This window comes from Phaseolus vulgaris, chromosome 3 (genome assembly GCF_051622355.1).
Source record: "Phaseolus vulgaris cultivar YP4 chromosome 3, ASM5162235v1, whole genome shotgun sequence".
Taxonomy (NCBI): domain Eukaryota; kingdom Viridiplantae; phylum Streptophyta; class Magnoliopsida; order Fabales; family Fabaceae; genus Phaseolus; species Phaseolus vulgaris.
The window spans coordinates 18444395-18461789 of NC_143500.1; the positions used below are offsets into that span (position 1 = coordinate 18444395).

General features: G+C 40.5%; 1 long non-coding RNA gene across 1 annotated transcript; it reads left to right on the plus strand.

Annotated features, from left to right (window-relative positions):
• The first annotated feature begins 6734 nt into the window (after positions 1–6734).
• On the plus strand, positions 6735–16375 carry LOC137806819 (uncharacterized). The gene is made up of 4 exons (XR_011080424.2): positions 6735–7072; positions 15756–15994; positions 16114–16243; positions 16317–16375. It is a non-coding gene; the product is annotated as an uncharacterized LOC137806819 (long non-coding RNA).
• The last annotated feature ends 1020 nt before the right edge of the window (positions 16376–17395 follow it).

A 17395-nucleotide genomic window follows, 5' to 3' on the forward strand; every position in this document is an offset into this window, starting at 1 on the left:
TTGCCAAAACTGTCATGTTAGCAATATGAATCGGTTCTAGCTATGACATCACTCATCAGGTGAAAAAGTATGGAGAGTAATGATATACAAAAAAAACTTTTACACATACAACCGACCTCTGCATGCGGTGCAGCCTTGGTGTTTTCAGCATCCCAAGGCACATTGTGAAGCTATGAAGACAGAAATAAAAGGTTCATTTAAAACCCTCCAACTCATTCTCCAAGTCAATTTCAGGTCCCTGATAACCTAACCTTTTTAACTTCATCGGCTCCCTATCAATTAGATAACTAATGATGGGTTTGCAAGTAGAACTTTCAGGGTAACTTACGGTTTCACCGTAAGCTTCAAATCCAGGTGCACCTATGCTTACATAAAAATCTATTCGAGCACTTCCCATCCTCCTATACTTTTCAGACTCGATATCCATATCAGCCACCAGACCTGAAATAAAATTATCAAATGTTACGTCGAATATCATGAGCACAACCAGATGCTTCTGCACAACCACCTATGTTTCAAAATCCAATATATGGTGACGTTGTATTAGTACGACCGAACGACTCAGTGAGTTGACCAACACTCGGCTCATGACGCCACCTAAGTAATAAAGAGACGGTCACGTCACTACACGTGGCCGACCGACCCATAACGTTCAAGTCCAAGGTTGACCAGGTTAGCAAGACTAATCTATGGTTAAGGGTGGCTTAACGCAATCCTAAATATAAACCAACTCTCTTAATCTGGCTCAACAGTCAAGACCCATTAAGGTAATATAAATAACACATATTTCAAGGAGAAATGTACGTTATTATCTACAGTACTCTGACATCTGAGCACTGACACCCCAACTAGCTTGAGCGTTGGAGTGCCTTCTGCAGGTACCACCTCCGCCTGTGGAGCAGGGTGACCGAGAGGAGTGGAGTGCATCAGAGATTTTGGAGTGCATCGAGGAGCTTGGAGAGTGTTAGACCGATCGAGGGTAGAAGCAGGAGCAATCGTTCTTTAGGTCTCCAAGGCGCCCACCGTGGGGTCGAGAGAATAGCGTGAAGAAACAACAGTAGATGGTATCGACCCGTAGTATGGTAAGCGAGAGAATGCCTGAAGCAGACCAAGCAACAATAATGTTGGTTCTCCAAAGAGAGCTGGCAAAAATGAAGAAGGCCCATGAAGAGGCAATCAAGAAGAACGAAGAAGAGATCAGGAACCTCTGAGAGGAGAACATAGAGATGAAGAAATTGGTGGAGGGGGGACCATCCCTTATTCCAACCAACCAGGTTGGTAGGTCCTTCGCCACAGCTGTCGGCCCCCAGACTGAGAGGGAGTCGAAGAACAAGAACCCCACCTTGGAGATGGATGACGAGTCCCACCAAAACAAAACGGTGAACACAGCAGGTACCGTTGGGGCTGACCATCGTCATCCTTTCATTGATTTTATCATGGACACTCTCCTACCGGACAAGTGGAAAAGATAAAACAAAGATCAGTATGATTGGACGACCGATCCTGATGAACACATGGACGCGTACACTACGCACATGAGCCTCTACACGGCCGATGACGCGGTTCTGTGTTGAGTATTCCCAACTTCCTTGAAGGGAGAAGCTTTAAGCTGGTTTTCGAAGCTCCCCCCAAACTCAATGGATTGTTTTGAAACGCTGGTGGCCAAGTTTGATGTCCAGTTCGCAACTAGCTGACCCCACCACCTGACGTCCATTGCCTTGGCCAGCATTCGCCAGGAAAAGGGAGAGTCTCTGAGAAAGTTCATCGATCGATTCGGGAAAGTCGCTATGAGCATTCAAAACCTCAGTCTTGAGGTGGCAATGCATCATATGCTGATTGCCCTCCTTCCGGGTCCTGTCGCAGACAGCCTATGCATGCAGCCCGCGGCAAGCCTGGACGAACTCAGGTGTAGAGCCGCCAAGTTTATGCAATTGGAAGAGCTTCGCGAGTTCCGGAACTAGGCTCGAGCAGAGGCTGGCGGCGAGAAGAAAGACGAGAAGGAACGATAGGGAAGGTATGGACGAGGTGATCCAAAGCGAGACAATCGTGGGCCTCAGTTCTCACGGTACACGCCCCTCAACATTGACAGAGGGAAAATACTGCAAGAAGCCCTTAGTGCAGAGCTGATACCACCATCTAGAAGGGCTCTAAGTCTTGATAACGCCGACCGTAGCAAGAAGTGTCGCTATCATAAGAATACCGGTCATTCGACCGAGGAATGTCAAGCCTTGAAAGATAAAATAGAAGAATTGATCCAAGCTGGGCATCTAAACCGCTTCGTGTGAAATAGTCGCACCACCAGACGTTCCCTGTGCAGGGAAGAGACGCCGAGGAAGAGAGACCGCACCCCCAGGGCCTAGGAAGGATGATCGTCACCGGGAACGACACAAGAGAAGGGACGATCCTCTCAAAGACAACCGCCAAGGAGGTCGCGAGGTCATAAACACCATCGCCGGCGGGTTTGCCGGAGGTGGAAGTTCGAATAGTGCAAGAAAGAAGCACCTGTGTGCTATCCATCAGGTGAACTCAGTGGCCATCTGATGAGAATACTTGAAGGACCACAACACTTGAAGGGTCACAACACTCAGGTGAAGATGACCAAGGATGCTATACTTGAAGGGTCATTTCAACAAGCATTTAAAGATGCCATCAATAGGAGGAATGGTCAAGGACCACAACACTTGAAGTTCTTCCTATTAGTGTTCTTAATATGGAGGCCCAAGCCCAAAGCTCAAGCCCATACTAAGGCCCAAGCCAACACATGAACATCCATCATGCCTCAGAAGATAATAAGAGCAAGGGCACAAGCATTAAATAAATGAGCATCATTGGATGTCTCTATTTGTAATTTCTTTTGTGTAGTTTTTAGTAGAACTTTAAAAGGGAGGTGTAGATATTAAATAAGGGGTGCTAATGTACAAAACAAAGTCACACCTTCCATGTGACAAAAGAGTAGGTGTAGATATAGTTTTAGAAGGTGCCAAAGTAGGAAAGCAAGTCACACTTCTCATGTGACTTGTTTTGGCTCCAATTTTGAATAGTCTAGTTTTTGAATTGTGAATTCAGAATTTAGAAGTTGAAGAAAGGAAACTCTACTCAAATTGAGAGAGAATTGTGAGAGATTTGATCTCCTTCACTAAGTGATATGATTCCAATAACATGATACAAATATTTCAAGGACATGTTATGGATTCAACTTGAGTTGGAATATGATTAGGCACTTTTCTAGAATTGGATCAATGTTCTTTCACTCAAGAACTCACCAAATCATAAGCAACCAAGCCAAAACTCATGGAAACCCATTTTATGTCAAATGAACCGATTAAAATGAACAAGAAAGCAAATGAACGGATTATAACTACCTAGAAATCAAATGAACCAAACAAAAACATGATAGAAAGCTAATGAACTGATTGAAACAGGCTAGAAATCAAATGAACTGAACAAAAGTAAGAAAAGATGCAAATGAACCGATTATAATGACTAGAAAAGCCTAAGACATGTTTTAGAGTTTATTTGAGAATGGAAATGGATGAATAAGGTGGAAAGGAGAAGAGAACTTATGTGGTTGGAGTGCTTGGAGAGGAACGCGCCACTTGAAGGATGCAAAGCTTCAAGATGAGTGTAGATGCTGCCACTTGAGGTTCTAAGAGTGCTTTCAAGATAAGACTAGAATAAGAGAAGACACAAGTCTCTCAATCAGTCATCAATTTGGGAGAATTTTTGTACTCAAAATATCAAATCTGTATTAGAAAGACTCAAGCCCTCCTTTTATAGGAGAAGGACCGGTCATGAGTGTACAAGAAGCTTACAAAGGAAGCTATCCAAGGTTACCTTGCAACTCTTCCACTTCTAGCGCCTAAAGTGGAGAATAGAAGGGATACCTTCTAGATTTTTCTAAAGCTAATATCTAAAGATGCTTTACACAAGAGATATGTTTAGGTTTCCTTCTTAGCACTTACCTAAACACTTTTCTGTATTATTTACAAATTTATACAAAAGAAACTATAAAGAGAGATATTAATTGAAGTCCATTCTTGAAAGCTTGTAGTCTTCTTTTGGCTTTAGGCTTGGTCCTCTCTTTATTTTAATTCTTCTTTAATTTTTGAGAAGACTAGAAGGAAAAACTTCAAATGTTTGGGTGAATGAGTGTACAAAAAGCTTACAAAGGAAGCTATCCAAGGTTACCTTGCAACTCTTCCACTTTTAGCGCCAAAAGTGGAGAATTGAAGGGATACCTTCTAGATTTTTCTAAAGCTAATATCTAAAGATGCTTTACACAAGAGGTATCTTTAGGTTTCCCTCTTAGCACCTACCTAAACATTTTTCTATATTATTTACAAATTTATACAAAAGAAACTATAAAGAGAGATATTAATTGAAGCCCATTCTTGAAAGCTTGTAGTCTTCTTTTGGCTTTAGGCTTGGTCCTCTCTTTATTTTAATTCTTCTTTAATTTTTGAGAAGACTAGAAGGAAGAACTTCAAATGTTTGGGTGAATGACCTCTTCCTCCATTAGTAAAATCCTCTCTTATTTGATCTCTATCACTAAGTGTTATCTTGTGAGCTTTGGAGGGCTTCAAGTGGCGGCAACTAGCAATCATCTTGGAGCTTTCACCATCCAATTGGCATGTTCATCTCCTTCAAGTCTTCATCCAATTAAGTTCCTTCTTCCTTCCATCTCCATTTCCATGTTTCTAGCAATTCCAATCGGTAGTTTGTCTTTTTAGGTGTTGTTTTTTAATTTCCACCGTTTGTTCTTGCTTCTCTTGTGTTTCCTTTTATTTCCAGCCCTTAATTCTCCTTCCAATCAGTTCATATGTGTTAGTTTCTATTTTTAATCGGTTTAATTGTTCTATATTGTGTTTCTACTTGTGTTCATGTGTTGATCTTGCTTTCCTTTCCATTTTCGTCCTATATTTGTGTATAAGGATATGGCACTCATAATTCTTATGAGTTTGGCTCTTCATTTGGAAGGCAATGTCCTCCATGGAACTGTCCTTAAGCCTCCTTATTGTGTTGTACCTTGTCTTGTGCCAATTCAACTCACATCATGTGGTATCTAGAGCTATGGTTGTGTTCAAATTTTTTTTTGAGTTGATTGACACTTTGATTCAGTTTTTGTGATAAGTGATTATGTTTTTGTGTTATTTTGAGTCTTTCTTGCTGTTTTAATTGGTATAAATCATTGTGTTTGTGTCATTTTGATTTTTGAATCCATACATGTTTTGTCTAGTCATGTTTTTCCTCAATTGTCATCAAGTCCATGTAGTACTTTTTTTGGGCTAATTTTTTGTACCGCCCTGGTAGTCGGAAGTGATGACGTGGCACCAAGCTACAGTGTAGGCGTGTTGACAAGGCGCCAGATCCGCAGAAGGGAAGGAAGTCGGGGGGCTCGTGTAGTCGCCAGTTATTAAGTTGGCGTGCTCCGATCTCCAGCATACCAGGCGATCGCCCAGTTGAAGATGAAGTCGCCAGATTGTAAACTCAGGCGACTAAGTGATTGGAGATCGCCAGAACAAGCACATCGCCGAAGATGAAGGTGGTGCAGATTATGAAGGCGGCCGGCGAGACCACAGGGAAGGTGTACGAGAGCACCCTAACTCGCCAATCCCAGTAGAGATCGCGCTCCCAAGTTAGCTATGCACTGGGCAGTACCATGCATAAGTAACTTAGCCAAAAAGAGAGTCAGAAGCAGTGCCCAAGTCAAGAAGGCTCTAGATGGTGGCACGTGTACGGCTGGATGCGAGCCACGTGTCCAGGTCTGTAACTGCCAGGAGAGAGAAAGTGACCTGGTATATAAGAGTTCTCAACGAACTTTCTGAGGTACGCACGTTCAGATTATACTCTTTACGCTTGCGAGTTCTAGAGCTTACTGTGAGAGAGGACATTGCACGGTTCCTTGAGATTTCTTGAGTGATTTTGCTCTTAGTATTTGGTGGTTCGGTCACTGACTTGGGCGTTGGAGTGCGATCGGCCGCAGCGGCGCCGCTCTGTTCATTTGCAGGTTCTTGAGGTGGATCTTGAAGAAGGACGGAGGTTCGAAGCGGTGCACGAGTCGATCCTTTGACGAGGCAGGTTCCAACGTTGTGGTCAACAGGCAGGATCATTTTTGTTGCTTGATTTTTCCTTGAGTGCAGTTTTCTTTTTCTGTTTTTTGATCCTTTGGTGCATTTTATTTTTAGTTTTGAGTTCATGCTTGTGTATTAGATCTATACAAGTTCTATACATCAATTCTTTTGTGTCTTTGAAGTTTCTTAATTCTGTTTTTTAATTCCAGCATAGGTTTCTCTGTTTTCCAGTTTTTGTGCTTACTAAAATTGCTTATGAAATTAATTCTGTTGGATAAAAATTCTGAAACTCTGGATTTTGGTAGTTTTAAGTGTTATAAAAGAGTGAAAAAAATAAGTGTATCAAAATTCAAAGTACGAAAAAAATGATAAATCAAATATGTACAGAGTGGAATTCTGGCGCGGGAAAAAAAGGTGAGTGGCAGTGATTTTGAAAAATTTATTACAATTAATTGGTGCACTGTTTTTTATGTGATTCCAGTACCTATTTTGAGCTAACATCTTGAATTTTCAGTGGTTTAAATTTAAAATTCCAGTTTGCTTTATCCAGTTCCAGTTAAATATTTTAAGTCACACACAGTTTTTACATAAACTCCAGTAGTACTGTTTTTTGGTTTTCTTCATCTATTCTAGTACTATCACTACAAAAAATCATGTAAAAAGTGGCGGTTTTAATATGGCGGTTATTAATAACCGCCACAAATTTCAGTATAATACGTCATTTGACTAACCGCTTCAATTTTCTTTCAAAAATATGTCATTTCCAACTAATTATCCTTCTGAATTAAAACAAGTTTTCCTTTTCTTCATTTCTTCATTACCGCGTTGCGAGAACTGCTGGGCCTACTTCAACACCTACTGCAAGCTCGAGCAATGGTTCTAGTCTTGCTCCCTCTGCGGCAACCTCAATGGCCTCTCCTCCGACGCCATCGAACGCTACTTTAGCCCTCAGTCCTGTGCCGAGATTATGTCCTCTTTCGTAGATCTCGCATTGCCTACGCGTAATTATGAAATTTACTTTTCGATTTTGGTTCATCGTTGTTGAATTGGATTGCTTTTGTGCATGTTTTTCATATTTGACTGTTTTGATTGGAACTGTTACAGAGGAATCGGCAATGCTGGCATGTCCGGTATATGTTGTTGCTGTTGAGTTGTCCTGTAAGTCTCCTAACATCTCACGGCTTATTGATTTGCTAATTGTGATAATTGGAACTGGATTTTGACAATTGGATGGTTCGGTGAGGTTAATTGATCAGGAGTTTATGGTATGCTACTGATTGTGAGTTTTGCTTTGGGTTCTCTGACTAGGACCTGGTGGAGCCTAAGAATTTTGTGTGAGAGCAGTATGGCATTTTACTTATAATTCTGTAGGCTATGTTGCTTATGGCGATAATAACTTTTATATGTCTAGTTTCCACATGGTTCTGATATTATCTCCTGTTCCCTTATTTAAGAGTTGAGACCGTCGATAAATATTTTTTTCTATATTAATTTTATCTAACCGATTGGAGAATGAGACGCAAATTCAAAACACATGGATCTTGTGTCTAGATATCGTGAATGATTATTAGATTACATGGCCAATGTTTTTTTAGTGTTACTGGCCATGATTGCTGCAAGTTAGACTTATAGGGTTTGGAACTGTTTCGGTGGCTGTGTTTTCTGGACTAACTTTTGTTTGAATGAGAAGGTTGTGATTGCATAAATGACCTTTGGTGATGGCATTTCATGTGTTCTTCTTGAATCAAAGTAGTAAAATGGATGCGGAAGCAATGGGTGAGTGAAACAAAGCCCTCCTAGGAGTTGTGATGGCTTTGAAGGTGCATGATGAGTATGAACTAGAGAGGTTCGGCCAGCTCTATGAAGAAAGGTGAAGGAAGTGAAGTTTATAGCCTAGATTTCTAGGAGAAGTATAGCTAGTGCACAAAATGGGCAGCATAACAATACTCAATAAAACTTGTTTAATACAATGAAATAGCCTCCCTATTTATAGGCTAGGTGGACGTAAATGTTAAGCCACCTTTCTAAAGAAAATAAAACCAAAAATTAAATCTAAATCTAAGGTGCCATGACCGGCCATACACTACCCTAGATTCTAGAAGGTTTCCATCAAAAATGCTTCCTACACTATCCTATCTACTAAGTACCCCCAATGGGCCTTTATGCAAACATATACAAAGCCTTCTCTCTTCCATCCGTGGCCTCATTTGCTTGTGTTTGAATATGTTTGGCCATTGATCTTGTAAGGGGTCCTAGACGGTCTAGCTCCATGGATAGCCGCTCACCTTCACGTCCTAGACGCTTACTTTCACGTCCTAGACGCTCACTTTGGTCTTGGTCTTGGTCTAGACGCTCTCCTTGGCTTGTGCCTTGGCTTCCTTGGGTAGGTGTGCTTGGCCCTCCTCCATCATCCCCTCCCCCTTGGAAAGGATTTGTCCTCAAATCCAGCTCGTCATCGTCATTGGTTCCTACAAATGGAGAAAGATCAATTACATTAAAAGTGTCATGTACTCCATATTCAAGAGGTAGGTCCAATTTATAAGCATTGTTGTTGACTCGCTTGAGAACTTGGAAAGGTCCATCACCTCGGGGACTTAGTTTGGACTTCCTTTGAGTTGGAAATCTATCTTTGCGAAGGTGAAGCCAAACTAAGTCTCCTTCCTCAAAAATTATTTCTCTCTTCCCTTTGTTGTTGTATTTTGTGTACTTCTCATTTTGTTGTTGTATTTGAATTTTAATCTTCTCATGCATTTGCTTGATAAAATCAGCTTTGATTACTCCTTCCTTATGCACAAAATCTTGTGGATTAGGAAGGGGTATCAAATCCATGGGCGTGAGAGGATTAAAACCATATACTACCTCAAAAGGAGAAGCATTAGTAGTCTTGTGAACTACTCTATTGTAAGCAAATTCAATGTGGGGAAGGTACTCATCCCAAGATTTGTGGCTTCCCTTCATGATAGCCCTAAGCATAGTTCCAAGAGATCTATTGACTACTTCGGTTTGACCATCCGTTTGAGGATGACAAGAAGTTGAAAATTGTAGTCTTGTTCCAAGTTTACCCCAAAGAGTTTTCCAAAAGTGGCTTATAAACTTGGGATCTCGATCGGACACTATACTTCTAGGGAGACCATGGAGTCTCACCACTTCTCTAAAGAAGAGTTTAGAAATATTTTGAGCATCATCCACTTTGTGGCATGGAATAAAGTGGGACATTTTGCTAAAACGGTCCACTACCACAAAGATAGAGTCATGGCCTCTTGCAGTCCTAGGAAGTCCTAAAATGAAATCCATGCTAATGTCTTCCCAAGGAGCATTTGCAATCGGCAAAGGGGTGTAGAGTCCATGCGGCATTGTTCTAGACTTTGCTTTTAAACATGAGATACATCTAGAACAATGTCGTTGGACATCTTTCCTCATGTGTGGCCAACAAAATTTTGCTTTTAAAAGATCTAGAGTTTTATCAACTCCAAAATGGCCCATGAGTCCCCCTTCATGTGATTCTTTGACAAGGAGTTTTCTATGTGTTCCTTGGGGAATGCAAAGTTTTCCTTCTTTAAAAAGATATCCCTCGGACACATAGTAACCTCCTTGCGCTCTATGTAGACATTGGGCATAGATGGATGAGAGTTCTTGATCTTCTTGGTAAAGCTCTCTTATGTGGTCAAATCCAAGAATTTGGGCACCTAGTTTTGAAAAGAGAGTGTGCCGTCTTGAAAGAGCATCGACCACTATATTGGTGCTTCCTTTCTTGTATTTGATTACATAAGGAAATTGTTCAAGAAATTCCATCCATTTAGCATGTCTCTTGTTGAGCTTGTGTTGGCCCTTTAAATATTTTAAAGACTCGTGATCACTATGGATAACAAATTCTTTGGACACAAGGTAGTGTTCCCAAGTCTTTAGGGCTCGCACAAGAGCATAGAGCTCTTTGTCATAGGTGGGGTAGTTGAGGGTGGCACCATGGAGTTTTTCACTAAAATAAGCAATGGGGTGTCCTCCTTGCAACAAAACCGCACCTATGCCTACCCCCGATGCATCACACTCTATCTCAAAAGTTTTGGAAAAATTTGGAAGAGATAGAATGGGCGCATTGGTGAGTTGAGCTTTGAGCCTTTGAAAGGCTTGCTCATGCTTTTCATTCCAGCAAAATGCAACATCTTTTTTCACAAGTTCATTCAAAGGAGAAGCTAGACTAGAAAAATTAGGGACAAACCTTCTATAGAAGCTAGCTAACCCATGAAAACTTCTTACATCACTTACATTTTGTGGAGTTGGCCACTCGCGGATGGCTTTGATTTTCTCGGGATCTACATGCACCCCCTTTTTGTTAACTATGAAACCTAAGAAAACTACACTATCTACACAAAAGGTACACTTATCCCTATTGGCAAAAAGACTATTTTTCCTAAGAACTAGAAGAACTTCCCTAAGGTGACTTAGATGGTCTTCTAGGCTTTTACTATAGACTAAGATATCATCAAAGTAAACTACTACATATTTACCTATACAATCCCTCAAGGTGTGATTCATAAGCCTCATGAATGTGCTTGGAGCATTAGTAAGCCCAAAGGGCATCACCAACCACTCGTATAGTCCAAATTTGGTCTTAAAAGCGGTTTTCCACTCATCACCCTCCTTGATTCGAATTTGGTGATATCCACTTTTAAGGTCAATTTTAGAGAATAGAGTTGACCCATGCAATTCATCAAGCATATCATCAAGCCTTGGGATTGGATGCCTATACTTGATGGTGATGTTGTTGATTGCTCTACAATCACAACACATACGCCATTTTCCATCTTTTTTTGGCACCAACAAGACAGGTACAGCACAAGGGCTTAGGCTCTTTTGAACCCAACCCTTCTCCAACAAGTCTTGAACTTGTGATTCTATCTCCTTTGTTTCCTCGGGGTTGGTTCTATAAGCAGGCCTATTTGGTAGGCTTGCCCCCGGTATAAAGTCAATTTGATGTTCTATCCCCCTAAGAGGAGGAAGCCCAATGGGTCCTTCTTGGGAGAATAGATCTTCAAATTCACTCAAAAGGTTTTCTACTTGAGGAGGTAAAACCATGAGTTCACTACTTGTGGTAGTGCATGTAAGTGCTCCTTTACAAAAGATAAGGCTTGGTTGTTCAACAAGAAGCAAGTTTTCAAAAACATTTTCAAGAGGTTTTTCTTGTTGAGCAACCTTGTGGGAAGGAACACTCTTCTCCCACGCCTTTCTATCCCTAAGGATTTTCTCTTTTTCTAGCTCTTTTTTTTTTGTTTTCCTCATCCCTCTTTTGTTTCATTTGTATTTGGTCTTTCACCACTTGAGAATGTGGTAAAGGACTAAGTACAAACTTCTTATATTTATGGGTGAAGGAAATCTCGTTAGTGAGACCATCATGCAAGGTTTTCTTGTCAAATTGCCATGGCCTCCCTAATAAGATATGGCAAGCTTCCATAGGCACTACATCACATAAAACTTTGTCTTTGTAGTTCCCAATGGAAAACTTGATTTCCACTTGCTTGTCTACATGTAGTTCCCCATTTTCATTAAGCCATTGAAGTTTGTAAGGTTTTGGGTGAGGAACTACTTGTAGCTTAAGCTTTTCAACCATCCTAACACTACAACAATTACAACTAGATCCACTATCCACAATGAGAGAACATATATTTTCTAAAACATTGCATCTTGTATGAAAGATGTTCTCCCTTTGTGTTTCCATGGATGTGCTAGGGTGATTATTGAGGGTTCTCCTAATCATAAGCAATTCTCCCTCTAGTGGATCTACCCTCTCATCCTCTCCCCCTTCCTCTTTCTCACTAGGCTCATCCTCGCCACTAGTGTACTCGTCTACACCTTTTAAAAACAAAGTCCTTTGGTTTGGACATTGTGCTTGCACATGCCCCCTACCATAGCACTTAAAACACTTGACATCTCTAGCTCGGATGGGTGGGGTTGAGGTTTCTTTGGTGAAGGGCTTGGTAGGCTCTTTTGGTTTATCCTTGGATGTACTACCCTCCCTTCTAAACTCTTTCTTGGGATAAAAGCTAGAATAGGGGCTCACCTTTTGACTTGAGGTTTTGTGCAAGTTTTGTTGCTCAACTTTAATGCAAAGTTGAACCAAATCATTCAAGTCTTGATAAGGTAAGAGCTCTACTCTATCTCTTATCTCAAGTGATAGGCCACTAAGGAACCTAGCAATGGTGGTTTCCTCTTCCTCTCTAATAGAGGCTCTCATCATATAGAGCTCCATCTTTTGTCTATACTCCTCTACGCTCATATTTCTTTGTTGGAGTCTTTGGAGCTTGTCCATCAACTCCCTATGGTAGTAAGAGGGTATATGTCGACGTCTTAGGGCTCCCCTAAGGTCATTCCAATATGTAATGGAAGGTTCCCTATGAAGACGTCTATCTCTTTCGAGAGAGGTCCACCAATACATGGCATTCCCTTGGAAACTAAGGGTGGCTAAGGGTACTTTTCGTTCCTCACTTACCCTATGGCAAGCAAAAAGTTGCTCTACCTTCATCTCCCAATCTAGATATACTTCTACATTTTCCTTTCCATGGAAATGAGGTAGGTCTACTCTTGTTTCCCTTGGCACCTCTTGTTCCCTTTGCCTAGTTCTTCTAGGGGGTGGTTGGTAATAATCATTGATTCTACGGCTTCCCTCCCCTAGAGACTCAATACTTTGAGAATGTGATACATGAGTTTTTTTTGATTTTTGTGATTTTTGGGACTTCTCTTCTTGAGCTTTAGCCAACTCATTGATTTTGTTCTCATTCTCCAATTGTCTAAAAGATATTAATTGTACCGCTTGGGATACTTCTTTTAAAAGAGTTTTCAAAGATTTTACTTCACTTTCTATAGACTTTGGAGAATGAGAAGAAGAAGACATGGCTAAAACTTTGTGTATATAGGTGTTTTACTTGGAGAAAGTTTAGGAAAGTTAGAGAAGGGAGTTTTCCAGGTAAGGGAGGTGAGTCACAATGGACTACTTAAGTACCAAGCCTTTTCCTTGCCAAAAACTTTTCCTCCAATGACTTCACACAAAATTTTCTCTTAGTAGAACACTTAAAACACAAGAAGTTGAGAAATCAAAAAGCAAGAAAACTTATGTAAGCTAGATATGCAGCAAACTAGTCGGTATAGCACAAATTTAAACAATACTAAACATGCAAAACGTTTCTACCAAAACAAAAGAAATACAAGTTCAAACAAGCAACAAATTACTAAGCAAAATGACTATGCTATTCGGCCCTAGGTGAGGCTTCTTGGACGCTTTGAGCCCTTGAAGACACACTCACCGTCTAAAACGTAATTTAAAAGAGGTAATTAACAATAAACCAAGTTGTAAAGGAGATAAGAAAACCCCCTTTGTTGTTCCTTTTTTTGGTTAGTGCACTTTCTTTGTTGTCTTGATTGTTGATCTTCTAGGTGTTTGTAGTGTTTGTTTCAATCAAGAAAGCTTGTTTCGGCCTTAGCTTTGACTCCTCCTTAGAAAGTTGGCTTTAATTCTCCAATTTCCAGCACCTATTCACAAGGGCTTAACCTTAAACCAAGTCAATTTCCATGCACATAAGCACCAAGAGAGAATTAAATTCCAGCACCCAAAAAGAGAGGTCAAGGAACAAAAGCAAGAAACAAATTTAATTGAAAGAAAACAGTACCACCAAAAGGATTTATAATATGACAACTTAGAAAGAGATTCAAGAAATTAAAGGTACTCAATAAAGTTGGCACACAAAAGGAATTCCTAAAGAAAAGCACTAGATTAGATGACCAAATAAAAAAAAACAGCACCACTGGAAAATGTTGTGGGCCAGAAAACAGTTTTGTTCCCCAATTTATGCTGAGCTGTAATTGTAAGATTTGTTTCTGAAATTTGGATACAAGAAAATTCAGGATCTTAGCTAAATTTTGGCTTTGGAATCACCTAAAACGCATGCACCATTTTTTTTTAATAATTTTTGCAAATTTGGTGTGCAGTTAGGCCAGTTGTAACGCTCAAGATTCGCACTCTGATTTTGTGAGATTTATCATTTTTTTTCTGTTGCTTCTTTTGACCTCATTCTTTTTTTGTCTTTTCTATAACACCTTAAACTTGCATTTTCCAAAAATTCAGAATTTTCCTATGGGTAGAAAACAGCCCAGAACAGAGAGGTGTTACAGGGGAAATCTGGAAAACTGGAAGAAAACAGCAAGATAACCAAAATTAACACAATGGAAATGTGAGAAAGGAAATTGTGTATGAACTAAGACACAATTATGAACTCAAACTAAAAATAAAAAGCACCAAAGGATCAAAATAACAGCAGATTAAAGCAATATAAAGAGACCCAAAACAAGAAACAATCAAGCCAAAAAAATAGGACTACTAAGAATTGATGACAATATGGATGAACATGACTTGACAAAACATGTATAGATTCAGAAATTTAAAGACTCAAAGCATAATATGAAGCAAAATAATGAAAGCAATAAAGACTCAAAGCCTAAAATAAAAATAGCAACACAAAGGTGTATGGAATCCTATCACAAATTGCACAAGAACTTGTTCAAGATCAAATGAACAAGAGTGCTTAGGTTGGATCTTCCACAAAGCACACCAAGAACAAATTAAAATATAAAAACAGCAAGACAAGTAAGGAATTGAAATGACAAAGATGAAAATAAAGAAGAACTGAAATTAAAAAGACAAGCTACTCATCTTGAAGAACCAATAGCTCATGATACCAAATGATGGCATTTCATGTGTTCTTCTTGAATCAAAGTAGTAAAATGGATGCGGAAGCAATGGGTGAGTGAAACAAAGCCCTCCTAGGAGTTGTGATGGCTTTGAAGGTGCATGATGAGTATGAACTAGAGAGGTTCGGCCAGCTCTATGAAGAAAGGTGAAGGAAGTGAAGTTTATAGCCTAGATTTCTAGGAGAAGTATAGCTAGTGCACAAAATGGGCAGCATAACAATACTCAATAAAACTTGATAAATACAATGAAATAGCCTCCCTATTTATAGGCTAGGTGGACGTAAATGTTAAGCCACCTTTCTAAAGAAAATAAAACCAAAAATTAAATCTAAATCTAAGGTGCCATGACCGGCCATACACTACCCTAGATTCTAGAAGGTTTCCATAAAAAATGCTTCCTACACTATCCTATCTACTAAGTACCCCCAATGGGCCTTTATGCAAACATATACAAAGCCTTCTCTCTTCCATCCGTGGCCTCATTTGCTTGTGTTTGAATATGTTTGGCCATTGATCTTGTAAGGGGTCCTAGACGGTCTAGCTCCATGGATAGCCGCTCACCTTCACGTCCTAGACGCTTACTTTCACGTCCTAGACGCTCACTTTGGTCTTGGTCTTGGTCTAGACGCTCTCCTTGGCTTGTGCCTTGGCTTCCTTGGGTAGGTGTGCTTGGCCCTCCTCCATCATTTGGTTTTGATCCTTTCCCCTTATTAAGTCATTCTACCCATTTCTTCCTATTTCTGGTCCTTTTGATTCTGTATAGAAGGATGTGATGCAATGATTAAGGTGAAGATAGATGTGCCTGATTTGCATGTTTGTTATTCTATTCTGGCATTTGTTTCCTTCACAGTGTTCTTTAAAACTTGATTAATTTCCTAAATATACAGATGTGTCTTCTTTATCACTGTCATTTTGTAATCGAGAAAAATGTTTTCGGTTATACTGCAGCTTCTGAGGAGTTTCTAGAACTTACCAAAAGTGCACTGCTGGCTGCTCTGGAAGGTATTATGTTGACCACACCATTGCATCTGCACTTGAAACACTTAGACCAACAACTTCATGGGAGAGAACCACGGCAGCAGGTCAAGGATTGGATGGTGTTCTGATAGGTGGGCGTGGTTTAGGGATAGCAATGGAAGCTCTATGCAATTTCCTTGCATCTGAATATGGGAATACTTTTGCTTTAGGTTTGAATGGACAAATACAAAACTTGCCATTTATGACTTTTGTTAGTGTGATTCTTTAATGTTTAATCTTCTATATTTAAAACGCTTTAAGAAGATATTATTTCTTCTGAGAACTGCAGCTAGAGTCTTTGTCTTCTTGTCTGATCCCCTGATTATGGACACAAGACGATATGGTGAGCAATATGAAAGCAAAGGAAGGATGCAGATCGTGCTTTACTCCCAGAGCAGACACCCTTCTATAAAGATCTGGTATTTAAGTTATGATGTTGCTATTCCTGTCTCCCATTTTTTAGAAGTAAAAGAATTGACATATGTATTACAGGCTGCTGTTGCTGTTCAAGCAGGTATATGTGTTGACATATTTGCTGTAACAAATGAGTAGAATGATTTGGTCTCCCTAAAGTTTCTAAGTACTGAAATTTGGGGTTCCTTATTTTTGTACACAAGTACTGAGGATTCAACATTGCCCCAGGACATGTAAGTCTCGTGTGTTTACATAATATCCTGAGACTTGCTTTACAGTAAGAGATAGCTGTTTGGTATTTTCCGATTATTGTGTGACTGCCTCCAATACAATCTCAACTTGAGGTGGTTTTATATACCCCTTTTCTCAATTAGCCAATTATGTTTTATGTTAACTGATCCTTCCGGTTGACCAAAACGCAAGAATCTTGCCACGTCAAAGGTATCTCTCTGGATCGGCTTTGCACCACGCTAGCTTCCCTCCTTCACACCTCGATTCTCCTTAAGAACCTGAAAAAGACAGAGTGGCGCTGCTGCGGCCGATCGCGCTCCGACACTCAAGTCAGTGACAGAATCACGAAAACTCTAAGAGAGGAAAGCTAAAACTCAAGGAATCGTGCAAAATCTCTCTCAGCGTACTCCAGTGTTCTCAAAGCGTAAAGAAGTGTTCTAAACGCGCGTACCTCAGAATCTGTTAAGAGTTCCTTATATACCTGTGCATTTTCTCTCTCCTGACGGCTACACCTCTGGACACGTGGCTCGCATCCAGCTGTACACGTGTCATCATCTGGAGCGTCTTCTACTTGAGCGTTACTTCTACTCTTCAGGCTGTTCGACTAAGTTACCCATGCGAGGAGTAACTCGGTGCATAGCTGCCTTGGAGCGTGATCTCTTCTAGTGGCGAGCACGGGGTGTCACCATGCACACCTTCTCTGTGGTCTCGCCTGCCGCTATCACGATCTGCTTTACTTGCTCATCGTGCATGTTCTGGTAAGCTGTTCCCTTGCCTCAACCTCTGGCTAGGGAGTGATCATCTGATAACTTTGTCCTTCGTACTCGTACCCTCTGAAGGCCCTAAGCAAGCCTTTCTGATCTTTCGGCGATGTCCCTCTTTCGGCGGTCTCTGATCACTTGGTCGCCTAAACTCACATACGGCGA